Source organism: Ambystoma mexicanum, chromosome 5p, assembly GCF_040938575.1.
Source record: "Ambystoma mexicanum isolate Mex_15411 chromosome 5p, UKY_AmexF1_1, whole genome shotgun sequence".
In the NCBI taxonomy this organism is placed as follows: domain Eukaryota; kingdom Metazoa; phylum Chordata; class Amphibia; order Caudata; family Ambystomatidae; genus Ambystoma; species Ambystoma mexicanum.
The window spans coordinates 256,310,171-256,328,758 of NC_090930.1; positions in this window are offsets into that span (position 1 = coordinate 256,310,171).

Sequence of the window (18,588 nt, forward strand, 5' to 3'; positions counted from 1 at the left end):
TGCAGGATCATTGTGGCAGCATGTGTCCTGCACAATGTTACAACATGGCAGGGCGTACCGGTGGACATGGTGGTGCCCCCACATCCCCAATCACAGGCACAGGCGCTGCCCATGGGAGGGGATAGGGCACGTGTCGAGGAAGGCTGGACCCAGCTTGTGGCCACATTTTTCACCTAAACTCCCACCCCTGCGGAGTGCACAAAGGCCTGGCGCATACCAGGTGACAATCGATGATGACAAAGAGACAGTCAACTGTCACAACCTTACCACCCTGAGATTGTTGCCATGGAAGTGCCACATTGTGTGCATCCCTAGCTACTTAAACACAAGCTATCCTGTGTGACCAAAAGGCACACATATGATATATGATATGATATGGCATTTGTAACGCGCCTATACACAAGTGTTTCAAGGCGCGACGAGGCAGGGAGGGGGGAACAAGGGAAGACAGACAGCGATCCTACTAGGCCAGGTGTCATTTAGATCGTGCAAGTGCAGGGGTAGGGGGAAGGGAAAAGTGCAAGGGGAAGGGGAGGGGGGGAGTGCAGTACAGGGTAAGTAGAATAAAAAATAAATAAATAGGCCAGCTGGTGGCAAGTGCAAAGGTAAGTGCAGACAAGTGCTGGGAAGGGGGGGGCTGTAGGGATACAGAGACAGTCCCGCAGTGCAGGGGTTGCCAGGGAGGCAGTGCAAGTGGAGAGTGGCTGGGCCAGGGACCGAGGTCGGTGAGAGTGGCCCAGTTGCAGATTCAGTGAAGTTTCAGTGAAGAAATTAGCAAGGGAGAGGGAGAGAGAAAGCAGAAGCAAAGAGGAAGGTTTTGAGGTGCTTCCGGAACCAGAGATGGTTCTCCTCAAGTTTCAGCGAGGCAGGAAGGCTGTTCCAGAGGGAGGCCCCTGCCGCGGAGAGAGATCTACCCCCAGCTCATTGCTTCAAGAAGCGGCTGACCCTGACATGCAAGGTGTGAATCACACACACCTGCAAAACAGGCCATGACCATCACTGTTATGTCACTCAACCCTCCCAAACCACAACATGACATGGCAAGCAATAGCCATAGGCCAACAAAGTACCAATAAGGTACACATTGCCATGTGAAAAATGTAAATTGGCATCAGACAATGATGCCTGACATGGAATCAGATGAAATGATTGACCAACAACCTCCCACCCAAAATAAGTAATTCCCAAGTGCATTACAAAAGTTGTAGCCGTAACATAACAATGAATGCCTGTCTACATGCACATTGTGCATTGCAAAATCAACACTGCAGCTTCTGTGTGCTGTGTCCAACTCCTGCGACACACTGCTCAGCGCACAGCACAGTGAACAGCCATTGTGAGTGATGCACACCCTAAGCATCACATCTAAACGACAAACCACATCAAAAAGCAAATTAGGCATGTACAGGATCCATAATTGGTCACAGAACATGTGCTGCAGGGACACAGTGGGCAGCAGAAGCCAAACAGAATGTACATGTGGATATCGAAGGGTGGTTGTACATGTAGTGCATCCTAGTGCAAGTGTGTGGATCAGTAAGGACATGCACTCAACATATGCATGTGCAATCAAGTGACCATCAGTGTCGTCTACACATCACATGTGAACATTCACCATGTGTACACCCCAGCATGTCAAACCACAACTATCCCCTCACACCTGAAAGGTAAACGCAACACATGAACAGGCATTGATTAGCAGAACACATCATGTACATAGGATACCACAATTACAATGTCAGGGTTCCCATCACACTGCAGGGCAAGGCAACTATCAACAACAAAACACACCCCCTCCCTCACAAATGACCATGACCCACTGAACAACTGCACCTGGGTCATGGAGCCTTCAACCCTCAATTTCACCTGGCCACAGGATCACCCTTCCCCTTCGTCACCATCTCCCACCTTGTGTGTAAAAGGTTGCATGCACCCTCAGAGTCCACCTTCATTTGCAAAAACACAAAATCCAAGGCAGAAAAACGAACCAGAAAAGCCTCCAGTAGATGACCTGAAGTAGCAGTACCTCACAAAGGCCAAGTACTACCACAATGATGTAATAACCAAGGTAGCACAGTAAAACAATGTCACAACAGGATGTGAACCATGTGTGGTACATAACATAGAATGATGCACCACGAACGAATGTGTACTGTCACAGCTCCCATGTACAGGCGCAAAAGTGGCACGAACCAACCACCCCCACCATGGCCTGGGTGCCTGCAAGGTCAAACTCACACAGGCCTCTGAGACCCTGGTGGGGAAGGAGGGTCAGGGATATGCAGTCGGGACAGGCGTTGGCATACTGGATAACTGGAATGAGGGGCAGGGGAGGGGAGTAGGAATGACACGTGAAAGTAGGGAATGCACTAAAATGTAGTACTTGCATTAACACATACACAATCATAACAAACTTGTACATCATTGTCAGGGCCTTCCGGAGTCCAGGCGCAGGAGTGGCACGAACCAACCACCCCCTCTTGGGGCTTGGGGCTTACACAGGCATCCGCAACCCCAGCGGGGAAAGAGGGTTAGGGAACGTTGGTTGGATAGGTACGGGAAGCAGGAACACCGGGTAGAGGGTACAGGGTTTAGAATTGGATAGGACTCGGGGTGATTAGGGACAAAAAAAAGCATACCAAATTGAATTACACATTCATCCATGCATTAGTGCACCCCCCAGCAAGCATATGCAGAGCAGTTTGAAAGAAAAACAACAAGACACTTAGCTCTGGTTTTGAGTGCTGGCCTCCTGCCTGCGCACTCTCAGGTCCGGTTACAGGAGCACTTCAATGCTGCAAAGAGAGCAACAGTTAATAATCTGCGTGTGCCCATAACAAACAAACACACCAACAAATATGCCCCATAGCAACAAACTACTCTACAAACAGACAATCTGGTGTGGATGCTTCGTACCCATACGTAACATTACCCCTGTGATGGTTCATACACAGTCAATGCAGTAAGTCAGGCGCCGGTGGGTGCGTGGCAAATGGAACACCAATGTGTCACGATTCACACAACATGCAATGTTCCCTGGGTAAGCAGACTAACGCATATAGCAAGGTATGACTTCAGAAAAAGTCGTGTTCCACCATGACCGAAACAAAGTAGGCAGTGCATGTTTCAAAATGTACATGGAAATGAAATGCACTGCACCCGAGTCTGTCCCTTTCTGTATGTCCCTGTGAGCTGCTCCTTTCCATGTCTCGGAAGGCTACATGGGTGATACAAGTGCCTCAATGGCCCATGGTGGACCGGAGGGTATGTGCCCCTGCCCCTGCAGGTGCCCCAGACAACCTTACAATCAACTAGCCATCAGTCCACCAACACATCTGAGCTGTAATGTACGCTTCAACACCAATATTCGTCCAAGCTCACCGTCAGTGCTGCTACTAAGCATGCATGTGCAACTGGCCTGGTGGAAGCTTTGCTGTGTTGTGGCCCCCCTGTGCTGCTCACCTTGCCTGGAGTCCCTTGAAACACGTCAGCAGTTCTAGGATGTATGTCTGCAATCCCTGTGCCTCTGCTTGCGCACACATGTGCATGTGGGCACCACCAAACGTGTCCAGAATCCAGACGTCCAATGGGTCATGTCTGCTGGCAAAGGTGGTCTGGAGGCTCATCCCCCTGCAGAAAGGGCATGAAACACATGATTAATGCTATAGAGTCATCTGTGTGTGTCTCTTCAGGCATCTCATTACTGGACCATGTCAGAGACGTACATCAGAAATCACACCACCAGTCCGTCTTTCACATCCAAAGTGTGGAACACACTATCTACCGCATGAATTGCAACAAGCACGTGTACAGTAAAGATAAGAAACATACTACACAATGCATAACAATGAATGTACACATTAATCATGAAACACCCTATCTAGCAAAAGCAGAACAGTGGTCAATAACACCGCAATCATACCCACTAGTGGTGTTAACACAAGTTACACAGCACCAGACATGCCACAGATATGACAGTCCAAAGCCCTTGTGTAATAGGCTGTTACACCGAACCATCCTTGCGAGCCCATGGATAAGGGAAGCAGGAGTGGCATATGTGAGTCAAGGACCCCAAGCAGCAAACACATACACAAGACAAGCCTGAAGGGCCCAGCTGGAACAGACAGTGGATGCTTTCAAAAGCCACAAAGCACCACACCATCACATAAAAGCACAATAGACAAGCAATTTTAAACTATATTAACTAATTACACTAACTATGAAAAACCTACATTACCTAATTAAACTAACTATCAAACAGAAACTTAACTAACTAAACTAAAAGAAAAATCAAAAATGGCCACATACGACCCAGGGGTGGAGGCACCCAGGAGGGGGGAGGTACAGGGTGCTGCTCAACACCCACATGCGATGATGCTGAGCCAAAAAAAAAACCTCCATGGGCTCAACGCCTGCACAGCCCGACCTATGTGGGAGATAGATTGTCGTACGAGTCTGGCTCATCCTGGAAAGGAGGACGTGGCACAGTAGCCTGGCCACTCCTAGCCGCAGCTTGCCCCTCGACGGCAGCAAGTCTGCCGGACGGGTGAGCCTGCTTCTGTGTGGCGATGTGATGTAGGTCTGCATGCAGAACCTCACGTGATACACGTGCTTCCTCTTTTCAAGGTAGCACGTATAACACAGAGTTCCTCCTGCAAGGCCTGGCTGGACAACCGCTGCACCTCCCGGCAAGCCTGTAGCTCAGCCGAGATGGTACGCTCAAGCTATGCAAACTTGTCCTCTGCCCGCTGCCTCTGGGACATCAGAAGGACACCCAGAGTGGATTTGAGGGAAGCATACTACTCCCTCAGGGCTTCCATGTGCGCCTCTGCGTGAGCAGCAATTGCTTTACACAGAGGTGACATTTCAGCCTGGCGTGCCCTGTCTGGGCCGCCATGCCCAGCCTGAGCGAGCGAGCCATGGAACGTGCCCTCTGCTGCTGGAGAAGCACCTGCCTAGCAGAGGGGAGCACAGATCGGGCCACACGGTCCATGCTCTCAGCGATGTTCTCCATTGCTGCCCCCTGCCGTTCAGAATTGGCAGTCATGTCTTGCTTCCACTCAGTATACTGCGGTTGCGCACGGTGACCGCGTTGCTGGGCTTGACCCCTGCGGGACCCAAGAACCAGGTGTCCTCGCTTTGTTGGCACCGCCCGCGGCTGCACGACTACATGCCCCCGTTGACGTGATATCCCAGGCACACCAGTGACTGGTGTGGAGGGTGACCCTGCGTCCCGATCCACCACGGGCAGAGGTACCAAGACTGTCTGACCCCTCAGTGCAGGTGTCGCAGACAGAGGAGTGTCCACATCAGAATCACTCACCCCTGACACATGGACTTGATGCTCATCCAACTCGACATGGACATCAGAGTCGTCATCAGGGCTGGACTCATAGGCAGCCAGAGACAAGATGGACTGTAGAACTTGGGGGTTTTCGTGGCCTACCACCCCATGACCCCCACTTGTGCCGGGTTGAAGTAGTGGTAACAACCCTGTGTCTGGCATGACAACACCATCCTCCGGCTCCATTGCGTCATCATCTGAAAAATATAGAGAACAAAGGTCACTACACATGTCAGAAGCACACAACACACACACACACTGACAACAAACACATCAGGCAGACATGTGACACACAAAATAGAACCTGGCATGCATGCTGGGTCAACTTTGAATTGCTTCTGTGATCAGACCTGTTGAAAGGTGGCAGTTTGCATAGAATTGGGTCTATGCAGTGCAGCAAATGTGTATGTCACTCACTACCTACATGTACAAGGACTTCATGGTGTGTGTCAGGAAATGTGAAGGCAGTGCAAGGTCAACTTCAGACATCACGTGCAATGTGCATTCAATGGGTAGCATATCTACAAGCAAAACACCCCTCCACCCAAGTGCAAAAGCAGGGATGCCTAGCATGGTATCAAAAGGCTGACCATAGACCTGTGTATTGACAGGCAGTGTTGACTGGCATCAACAGCTTAATGTGATTCAAGTGACAACACTGCAAATGATGATGGGACAGTAAGCAGGACACATGATGAAACCTCTGGAGGCCGCCCACGTGTGAAGAAGACATTACAACAGTCGGACAGAGTCATTGGCCATTAAACAAGCTGAGGCCTGTGACCCACACAGATTATCAGACCCTAAACATGTGTGCAACGCAGTACTGAGCCACAGTTGACATGGGAAGGCTGATGAGATGCCATGCAATGTATGTCACCCAGGACTTGTATTACAGTGATCATCCAGTCAAGGACACATAGGGGCATGCGTGCAATGCACATGGAGCATGAATGGGCACTCATGTCCCTGCGGGGCATCTGACCTCTGCACAGTACAAGTGAGATACCCTGCATCAAGTACTAAGGCCGTACCACACAGCATATGTCTGGCAGATTGTCCGCTGGAAGTTAGCATGTACACAGGACGCATGAACAGGAAAGTACCCAATGGCAAGATTGAAGCAGACCAGTGCAAAGGTGGAACTGGGGTGCAGAGTGGCGGAGGAGGGGCAAGGGAGCATGCCTACATGGAGTACCCGCATGCAGGCAGAGGACACATGCACGTCAGTCATGCTATGACATTGTGCCTGGGCTGAGAGGAAGGTCACCCCACGCTACATGCAGAAGGGCCAGTGAGCTGGAACATGGACTGGAGGGGTATACTGGTAACCAGCATGTGAGTAGGGTGCAATAGTGGTGATGCGGACACTCCCCGTCTGCTCCACATGTCCACCATCCAGCACAGCAGACATGCATCACAGAAGCATTGCATTACTTGCACATCAGAACCATGTACACGTCACATGTAGTGGCAATCATGCACAACACATCTCACAAGTAAAACACACACGTCCTCAATAAACACGCATCAACACTCACTGGACTGGACATCAAAGTCCAGCATCTCTCCCACTCCTTCGACCGATTCAGATGGCATGAACTCCGCAACGAGTGACTCATGAGGAGTGAGCTCTTCCTCCTCTGGTGCAGGCCCACTGCCAGTCACCAGAGTCAAGTTGTAATTTGAGGCACGCTTAGCCTTAGCGCTGCGTTTGCGGTCATTCCAACACTTTTTGCACTCTTGCGCTGTGCGCACCTCATGGCCGAATGAACTGACGTGTTCCGCAACTTGCTTCCAGTGGGTGTCACGGTGGGCAGACGTAGTCTGACTATTGGCACCCACTACCATGTCACGGCTGTGGCCCCACACGTAGTCCACGAGGAAGTCCAGTTCCTGCTTGCAGAAAGGCTTCTTCATCGACGTGCAGGAGGTTGTGACTGTGTGTGGGGTCCCAGCCTGTGCTGCAGGTGCAACCTTCCTCCTCTTGGACTGTGGCGCAGACCCTGGCTGGATAATGCCTCCCTGACCAGTATGGCCAGTGGGTTCGGTGGATTGAGCCAAGGGAGTGGCAGGTGGAGGGATAACCAAAGGCCTGACTTGTGTCAGTGGCAGCTGGGTGCCCTCTAATGGACCCTGCGCAGCAACATCCGCTGTGGCAGGGTCATTGACCGCAACGGTCTTGGTTGGCAGACTCACAACCGGGGTGTTGTTGGGTGCATCTGCCCCTGCACTTGCCAACACCCGGCAGTTCGGGGCAGCAGATGACATAACTGCCCCAGGGACACGTGTCTTGGTCAGAGCAGCCCTGCGTGCCCCTACGGTTTCCCTCCTGGCCTGTTGTAAATCTTCCAAGGGCTCCTCAAGAGCCAACGCAGCCTGCGCTGGCAGACCCTGAGCCTGGGTGGTGGTGTCCACAGCTGCACCTGCAGGTACCACTACCCTTGGGCCCGTGGCAGTCGATGGAACGGACTGCTGGGTCACAGGGGCGCCAGTGCCAGATGCAGAAGCTGCATCTCCCAGAACCACAGGGGGTGGTGGCATGACTGCACCGACACATGGCACAACATTGTGCTCAAGTGGCGCACCCCTGCCTCTTCCCCCTCTGTGGCCGCCCTGGACACCCTGGAGTCCCCCTACTCCCTGGTCACCACAGCCACATCCCCAAACACGCCCGCCACGAGGAGTCCGCCCAGCTGAGGCGCCCCTCACCTTTGGTGGCCTCCCAACCATGGCACAGATGCAGTAGTGCCGGCACAGATGGAGTAGTGCCAATGGGAGGTGTACACCACAATTGACCTGGGCAATTGGGGTGAAGGGGTGGGAAGCAAGATGTTAACAGCCCCCCTGCACCTGCAAGGCAGTATGTGACCCCGGTGATGTAGTGACGGGTCACGCAATGCTCAGGCACCCCAAAACTGCAGTAAAACGGTGCACGCAACCCTGCAGCCTACGTGCGTCGAATCAACCTCCCGCAGTACGCGGTGGCACCCAGTAACACGAATAACGCGTACGCGCGGGGCACGCAGGCTACTATGACCTCGAAAATGGGTGTGATACACAGGGGCACCCGCAGTGGGAAAAAGAGCGTGTGCGGCTCACCGTCTGACTAGCGCGATGCAGAAAAACACGCATAGCCAATACCCCCGCCAAAAGAAGAGATACGTCCTTGATAGCTGTGAAGTTGTAATGGCGCGCAAAACAACAGGAAGCAGCAACACACATCAGTCTCCACGAAAGGCACATACAGCGAACTGCTGCCCCCGCTCACCTTTAACCCATGCTGAGGGAAATGCCCGCGTGCATCACGTCACTTACGCGCATAGGCCCTTTCCTCGGATTACATGCATTCACACGCGGACGTGCAGTTTTTTCACGCACGCTGAACCACTATGCTAACGTCACGAGGGAAACGCCCGTGCGCGATTCGTCACAGAGGCGCTTACGCTTGAAGGGCCTTTGGTCCAATGAAAGTGCGTATGAGAGCTGACGCGCTTACGCCCTAGGGGCCTTCCTCGAATTACACACTGACGTGCAAATTTTTCACGTGCCAAATCACTCCGTATCAAGCTGGCCACGTGAAAACACACGGAAGACCACGCTCCTGCCCAAAAGGCCGAATCACTGCCCCCCATAGGCCTGAGCATGCCACCTGTCATCTGCTGCTGCCTGACTGCCTGCTGCCCACGTGCCCTGCTATTTGCTGCCTGCACATCAGCCATGGGTGCAGTTGCTGTGACCACCCCTGCTGGAACTGAAGACTCGCAACTGGGATACCATTGCTCCACAGCCCAGCCCCAGGACCCAGTTGCCCACCCACACCTGCCTCTGGGGTTCCCATGTCGGGCACTACACCATCTGGCACCACTGGCAACCCCCAGCCAGAGAGGCAGAGGGGCACCAGCTTCACTACCACCGAAGTTGGTGTCCTGGTGGAGCAAGTCCTCAGGCAGTATGATGCCCTCTTTGGAACAAGACGCGCCAACAAGGAAGGACGGACTCGGATCTGGACCGAAATCGTGACTGCCATCAACGCGGAGGGGGTGGCAGTCTGCGACTTCCAACATGTCAAGAAGCGCTGGGAGGACTTCAGGTCCAGGACCCTCAACAAGGCCCGGCGCCTCTTGAAGGCAGCGGATGCTAAGGGGCGCTGGGGCCACCTGTCGGAACATCAGATGAGGGTCCTGGAACGCATATGCCCAGCGCTCCACGTCCAGGTCCTTGAGAGGCAGACCCGTCTGGAGTTGAGCGGTAAGTGTACATGCATACTGATTGGAAGCTGTGCGTGTGGTGGTGTGCCACTAGTGTGCAGGTTGTACATGTGGTTTTCTAGGGCCATGTTTGGATGTATATGTACAGGTCTGTGAGGCTGACACATGCAAGTCCTTTCATGTGTGAGACACATGGATGGTGTATGTGTGGGTAAGCATGCAAGCCAAATGCAGATGTGTGAGCACACATGTTTGGATTACTGTGTATGTCAGTTGGCATGGTTGTGGTGTCACACATGGATGTTGGTTCCAGCTGCTTGTATCTGCACCGTGTACATGTGCATGTGTGTGTATTTGACAAGGGTGCAACAGTGATGCAACATGGATGCATGTGACACTGATATGTGGAAGACTAATTGGCAGATGTGACATAGATGCCGATCTCAACACTACGACAGTTGGCGGAGGTGTACACATGCATGTAAGTGTGGTGGCGTGTGTGCATGTGTAGTGCACTCCCTGTGTTTCATGTGATGTCTGGCTCACCTTTGGCTGCTCATGCTGTTGTATATGTATGGATGGTGCTGGCTGTTGCGATATGGCTGTGGAATAGCTCATGTGTGTGAGTCGAAATGACATGTGTGTTGGGGATTGTGATGCCATGTATGAAGTTTGACAATGCCACTCATGTACAACTGTCATGTGTGTATGAGTCCATTGTACAGTGCCCTGATGCCTGTGTTTTATTTCTCCCTGTCTGCAGCGTCAACTGATGAAGAGGGCGGAGAAGGTGCTGTGGAGCACAGCGGCAGGGATCGCACCGCCAGCCAGAGACGCAAGGCCCGGCTCCCCTCCCAGGTTGTCCTCTCGTCGGGGAGTGAGGAGTCCGGTGCCGCGTCCCAGGCCGCAGCTGCCGAGGGGAGGTCCAAGAGGCGGAGGTCGGAGTTGGACTCCTCAGCAGCAGAAGGGGCATCTGAGACCCCCAAGGGCCCAACGGAGGAAGATGGCATGGAGTCATCCAGGTTGGTGGGGGGTTTGGTGGAGGAGGAGGCTGTGCAAGGGACAGAGACGGGGTCTGGAGGTGGGGATTCTACTGGTGCTAGTGGTGCAGTGCAGGACCAGGGACAGGAGGCAGCACAGGCCGCCGCAGAGGTGCCTGTGTGCAATCCTGTCACTGATCCTGTCACTGCATCATCTCGCACCAGCAGGGATGCCTACATCCAGACCTGTTCTCAGGGAGAGGATTGGCTTACACCAACTGGCCTTCCTCTCCCTGCGGATGTGGCTATCCGGCACCGGGTTGAGCCTGTCCTGGGTGGGGTGGCGTTGTGTCAATGGGCCATGGGAGCTGACCTGTAGTCTTTTCATGAGGAGACTGCACGTCTTCTTGCATGGCTCGTTGACTGCGGGGACCCACTGGGACAGCTCACCAGGGCCGGATTCCTCCGTTTCCTGGACCTTGTTCCGACCCCCTCCTCAACTGAACCCCCTATGCCCCAGTCGTCCTCCATGCCATCTTCCCACCCATGTATCACCTGGGTGCCCTGTGGAGCTGCCTCTGACCCTGCGGCCAGGCTGGTGGACAACAGATCCCTGCCACAGTCGGGAGTCACACGTCCAGCAGGGGTGGCCACCTCAACAACTGCACCCCAGCTGAAGGAGGATGTGCAGGCAGCAGGATCCAGGGCACAGGCAGCGGCACAGCAGCAGCAGCAACAAGGTGGGAGCCATGATGGCTCTGGGCCTTCATCATCGCAGGGGCAGGCATCGGCCGGAGGGCAGGAGGACCCTGGATGGGAAGTGTCTTCCGTGTGGCAGCGGTTGGGCCATGCTATAGATGCGGAGCGGCAGCGGGCGGAAGAGGCACAGCTCACGATGGTCAGGGCGGAGAACTCCATGCATAGGGCCCTGAGGTGGGCCGAGTGCCTTGAGGCCATTCGCAGGGACCTGGAAATCCAGATGTCATTGTCCCTGCGAACCCTCGGGGCCATGGAAGAGGACCGCCTCCGGGACATCGAGCAGGAGTTCGATGATGCCCTGGCCCGGGACATCAACATGTGAGCCGTTGGACTTGCCCGCTGCCCTTGTAAATAGTTAGATAGTGTTAGGTTTCCTTTGGTTTTTTCTTTATTTTGGTTGCGCTTGGACAATGCACCACGTTTCTGTATAAAGTTTTTTTATTAGGTAGTTTTTTGTAGGTTTCATTTCTTCAGTTTGGATCATGGACCCTGGATTGTTCATCTGTATATAGTTCACTATTGGATTCATCTTTTTTTTTTTCGGATTACCCCATGGAGCAATGGTTTTCAATTTTGTTTTTCCCTTGGATGTGTTTTGTTGGACTGTGACTTTGGACACCTTTCCTTTGGATTATGATTTCTTGTTTTTCATTATTTTACGGACATGCAGCTTTTCTTTTTTTATTCACATTGTTGTTTGTTTGATTTTAATTACATTCATGTTGCTTTTAATACATTATTTTCTTCATACTTCGATGTGTGGTATTTTCTCATTGTTTTCATGCATGTCAAATAAGGGTTTTGACATTCACTTGCACCCATTGTGTGTGTGTGACGGACATGTGTTCATTTACATACTTGCCATTGGGGTTGTATCATGTAATTGGCATTTCTATGTGGGTGGATGCAATACTTGGGTGGGTCTTTGGCAAGTGGAGGCTGCCCATAATGGCCAGGGATCTAGATTGTGATGACGTGTTGGCTGGGGGACATGTGTCGGGGCCTGCTGGCAGGTGCCCCGCACTACTGGGGTGTGGGGGTGCAAGCGACATGTGTGGGGGCCTGCTGGCAGGTGCCCCGCATTGCTGGGGGGTGGGGGTGCAGGGGACATGTGTGGGTGCCTGCTGGCAGGTGCCCCTCAGTGCTGGGGGTTGGGGGTGCAAGGGGACATGAATGGGACATGAGTGGGGGCCTGCTTGCAGGTGCCCTGCACTGCTGGGGGGTGGGGGTGCAAGGGGACATGAGTGGGGGCCTGCTGGCAGGTGCCCCTTACTGCTGGGGGGTGGGAGTGAAAGGGGACATGAGTGGGGGCCTGCTGGCAGGTGCCCCTGACTGCTGGGGGGTGAGGGTGCAAGGGGACATGAGTGGGACATGAGTGGGGGCCTGCTGGCAGGTGCCCCTGACTGCTGGGGGGTGGGGGTGCTGGGGGACATGATTGGGGGCCTGCAGGCAGGTGCCCCTGACTGCTGGGGGGTGGGGGTGCTGGGGGACATGAGTGGGGGCCTGCAGGCCGGTGCCCTGCACTGCTGGGCGGTGGGGGTTAAAGGGGGTAATGCGTTGGTGATCACTAGTGCAAGGTGACATGTGGCTTGGCTGGGGGGGCATGCCCATGGTGGATGGGCTGCCTGCGGGACATGACCAGGGGTGCAGGGTAGTCCCCTGTGGTGTGGTCTGCCTGCAGGGACCGTGGAGGGTGTAGAGGGAACACCTGGGAGGACCCACACTGCCAATTCACGTGTAGGAATCCCCTGCACCCTGAAATACACGTACCCCACTCGCACAAGGCCTATCGCGTGTGGAACTTCCCGCGCACCCCAGTAATACACGTACCCTGCTAAATTCGCGTGTTAAACTTCCCAGCACCCCAGAAATACACGTACCCTGCTGAAATTGCGTGTGGAACTTCCCACGCACCCCAGTAATACACCTACCCTGCTGAAATCGCGTGTTAAACTTCCCCGCACCCCAGAAATACACGTACCCTGCTCAAATCGCGTGTGGAACTTCCCGCGCTCCCCAGAAATACATGTACCCTGCTGAAATCGCGTGTTAAACTTCCCCGCACCCCAGAAATACACGTACCCTGCTGAAATCGCTTGTGGAACTTCCCGCGCACCCCAGTAATACAAGTACCCTGCTGAAATCGCGTGTTAAACTTCCCCGCACCCCAGAAATACACGTACCCTGCTGAAACCGCGTGTGGAACTTCCCGCGCACCCCAGAAATACACATACCCTGCTGAAATTGTGTGTTAAACTTCCCCGCACCCCAGAAATACACGTACCCTGCTGAAATCGCGGGTGAATCTTCCCGCGAACCCCAGTAATACACGTTCCCCGCTTGCCGTGTGCTGTGTGGCGGCCCTGTATACTGGTCCAGAGTTAGCGCAGCCCTTTGCGCTGGATTGGGGATTTTGATGGCTTTTCCTTGCACGAGGGGCGTTCTTGGGGGGGTTACTGGCGCTGCTGCAGGGTCGCTGCACCACTCTGTGCCGTGGCTGCTTTTGGTGGCTAAAATCCATTAATACGCTGTGCGCCGAAATGGATTTTAGCGCATGCGGCTGGCGCAGACTATCGCACGCGCACACTGTGCGCCAGCCGCGTGCGCCACTTCTGCGCTAAATTCTATGAATTACCCCCATGGTCTTTTGTGGATTAAGTTCCTCTGACACTGAGGTTATCAAGGACCAGAGGCAAAAAGTCCCCCAGTACGTCTGCCAACTAAGGAATCTTCAGATACTGCTGACTATCATCAGCATATTGGTGGCATGAAATCTCTCACTGTGCCTAAAGAATCCCCAACAACTCCATGCACATATAAAATGTCATCGGAGAGAGTATGGATTCCAACACAATACATGGAGAGGGGCAAATCTAGAAGACTTCATTTGGACGATTTGACTTCACCCCTAGAGAAGAGCTTTTAATGATTGTAGGTCCTTTACCTCATCTCTATATGTTGAAAAAACATTAAGGAGTTTCCTCAGTATTAAAAGGGCACTCATATGTCCAGCACCAGCAAGGAGTAATTATGCTCATCCAGTATCTGGAAGGTATTGCCCAACAGCTCAAGGGTAGCTTTTTCAATACTACAGTGCAGTCAGAATCCTGACTGCTAAGGCTGCAGTATATTGACTTGATCTATATGCTGCTATAGTTGAATAGCCACTGCCTTTTCTGTAATGTTGCCCAAAAAGGCAAATGAGTGATTGGTCTATAATTGCTCCAATAAATATATGAACTGCATTCTGTTCAAAGCATTTGAAAGAAATACATGCAAGGAAATATTGTGATGTCAGCTGCCCATCTGCAAAAAAAAAATGTACTGGTCCACAGTAAATTACAAGGTACAAAGGAAATCCTTCCAGTTACATGAAAGTATACAGCAATATTTATTAACTCGAAAAAATGTAAATCTGGAATTAAAAAGCACAATAATTTATAGAAACGTGAACATTGCATTGGGGCCTGCATTATATCTGCTTTCTTCTTTACAGGGCTGAGAATCAGCCTTATGCAATGAAACCTACAGAATCCTGAAGTGTACATTTCCATCAACAGATGCCTCATTGCAAAAATACTATAATTTAAATGATTAAAGTATAGTGTGGAAATGAAAAGTGACTTCATACTATTTGTCACTCGATCTATCGAATAATTCTCTAAAAATACAGAAACCTGCACCTGCAGTGGACTTGAAGAGGTGATCAGGAGCTCTAATCAAATATACTTTCCATTAGGAGATGCCATTTATCCTTGCAGAAACATGAAGTCTGACATCTGTGACAGTCTGCTAGTATAGTCATTCAAGAGGCTGAGAGCTATGTCAACATTTGACTCAGAGCAGCCTAATTTCAAAGAACCTTTTCACAATAGTGTCATGACAATCTGGCATCTCAGGGCTACAGTAATATGTGCATTGTAATTGTGGATATTATAGTTAGGGTGGTTGACAGTATTTGTAATATGGTGGAAGGGTATTATTGAAGTGTATACAGTATTTATAAAATGGTTGGCAATTTTGTGGCAACGGTTAGCGTCCAGAGTTTTTGGGGGGATGGCTGTAGAAAATGACTGCAAGAATCTGGACACTGGCTATGTCCACACCAATGTGTGGTCAGTCATTATAACCACAGTACAATGCTGAGGTTGAAAGATATTATTGAATTGTTTACAATATTTATAATCCTCACAGAAATATGTACACTGACCATGGCTACATTTGTTTGTTTTCAGTGATTATGGCTACAGTAATATGCTCATAGTAATTCATAGTGGCAGTGGATGCTTAGTTGAATGTTGTAAGGAGGCTGAAATTTAACATTCTAGACAGTAGTAAAGGCCATAATAGTGTCTCCTTCTTTAATTATTGCTACAGTAACATGCCCAGTGTAATTGATACTTGGTATGGACATTTAGTGGAATATGGTAAGAAGGCTGCAATTTGTGGTTGTTTCTCTGAAAAGAAAAAAAGTATAATTTGTTATGCAACATACTATGAACATTTTTATTACTTACAGTTGTAAAAATATATTAACTTTATTGACTCTCGTAAATAGTACATTCTATGTTATATGTTTGGTACAACATTTGGCGTGGTACACTGTTGTAGTATTAACAAGTAGTATTCATTGGGTTATTAGGAAGAACAATCCATGGTGGATGGAAAGAAAAACATTGTATACAGTTACAGCTTCTGGCATTTACATGATTTTAAAGTGTACTTGTTACAGAATATATGTGTGCATTTCAAGTAGTTATGTAAGTATACGAGTGATGGCATGTTTGAAGTGTATTGTTATGAAAGGTATGTTTAAAGTAGTTAGATACTCATTGGCATATTCTAACTGTGTATTGGAGTCATTAAGATTTCATAGAGTACCTTATTGAGTACATTTCGGTAAAAGGAATATTAAGTAGGCATATGTTAGATTTGCTGCTAACCTATGTTTTTGAGTGACTGAAGTGTTGTTACATTGTTACATTCAAACCGACTACTTCTTTTTTTTTACATATGCAGTATAGTGGCCTGAAGTGGTTGTTGTATCAGTTTGCTATATTATGCCTACTGTTGTGAAGGTTGTCTTGTCAAGATATACAAGGCCGTGTGTAAAGCTAGTGAGTTTACAGTTATTTTTTGAACCATCTGCTTTCTACCTTAAAAGCATTAGTATCACATATTGGCCATGTGAATGCATGTGTATGCATAATATGCCATAAGTTGCATTTTGCAGAAGCTGGTGACATGGAATGAATTCACAATTTGGTATGAATGCATACATACATTGTTCATTAGTGCTGTGCTCTGGTGAAGCCTGGTTGCAGAGAGTGCATGTATGTATCCATGTGTATGGAATCTGGATGATTTCATTAATAGGGATGTTTTCTGTTTCTGGTACTTGAAGTAAGTACATTAGGAATTATTGTGGATCTTGCTTTTTGTTTATGGTGAAGTTAATCATTACTATTCATTGGTCTAATTCTTGCCTTATACCTCAGACACTGTAGGCACTGTCAGAATTGTTTGTGACATTCTCTGATGGGCAAACACAACTAGTCTGAGTTGTTTAAGTAAAATGTTCTCAAAAATTGATGGTAATTAGAACAGAAGAATGATTTCACATTTGCATAGCAATTTATTCCAGTAATCTTTTGAAATGTAAATGGTAGAGAGTTTTACCTCTGTTTCCTTTGATGGGCCTGCTGTTGCTTTTGGACAATACAAATGTGTCTCTCTGTCTTTTGATGGATCTGCTGTTGTTTTTGGATCGCAGAGCTTGTGTTTGTATCATGTGATGGACCTGCAGTTGTTCTTTGTTTTTTGGGGGTGATTGCAGAAAGTTGTACTATAGCTTCTGTGTTCATTATTTCTCTTTTTAAAGGTTCTGTATTTTGGGGTACATGGTATATACATAGATGGGGTGTGCAGTGAACATGGCCTTTTGTATTCTAGGATACAAGGAATGTGAACGCTGACTTTGTTCGCATTAACGGTAACTAGGAATAGGCCATCAAGTGTACGTACACATGAAAGTGCTTTGTAATTTCTTTGAAGACTCCGCTGCCAATGTAGATCAGTGTGTGGTCCAGAGATAGACATTGCCACTTGTGAATAGTGAAAGCATATACAAGATACAGAGAGAATTATTCTCTGCATACATACATACATGACTTTGAAAAGAAGGAAACATGCTATTGTGTGGCCTATTGTTTTAACTTCTGCAGGTTTGTCAAAGTGGATGTTTGCAAAGTGGATGTTATTGTCATGTGGGTATGTTTGGAAGCCAACAACTCTACTAATTGCTCCATTGCCTTAACCATGTTCTACATCAAGGTTATGTTTTAGAATTACTATGCAGTTTAGACACAGAGCTAATAGTTTTTCTAATTCAGCTTTGTTAGAGTTACATTTTCTAAGATAGTTAGTTGTGCTGTTGCTTGTTGGCACATAGGGAGTGTCATGCCATGCACTTCTAGTTTGTCTATGGAGCTGATATGCACTATGGGTTGCATTTCTTTTTTCAACATTATATAGTTGAATTGGCTACAGCTTGCAAGCTAAATCAATAGTTATTTGACATCAGGGCAGATGACTTTTGTCCATACAGCTCATGGATAACTCTAGTTTTTATGATGGAAGTTGCATCTTTATTAAGCAGTACAGTTCTAATGCCTTTTAAAATGTTAGCATAGGTTAGATCTGCAGACTGATGCATGTTTTCAGTTAGTTCTCTGTAACAAATATGCTGCCACTAATTTACATTCACAGTGATGCCCAGTCTTTTACAACATTGTGTCCTAATGTTTTGAATATGGGTTGTCCTTTTACTGGTGTTAACTGTCGGAGGTCTCCAAAAATAATATCACGTTTTCCTCTAAACAGTTCTTCGCAGTCAGTGTTTAGAACATCCTGCAATCTCAAATGAATTAAACCCAGAATGATGTTGGAAACCGTGCTCACTTCATCAACTAGGATGACTTTTATTTGTTGTAGAATTCTGCATACTTCAGTAGCAGTTTCTACTGACAATTTGTAGCATTAAAATGAGTTTTGGTGTTCTACTTGGAGGAGAGGTAGTCAGTGTAAAGTGGCATCTCCTATGTTTTAGGGAGCTAAATCTCTGGGGGCTGTTACAACAGCTTAAAGGTTATTATTTGTTAATTCTACTACAAATTTTCGGATTATTTGGATTAAGAAGATTTTGCCAGAACCAGCTTCACCACTTACATGCAAGTGCCGAGTTTATAATGTATTAAGTTTACAGCTACAAGGTTTAATTTCATGTTTTAGTCCA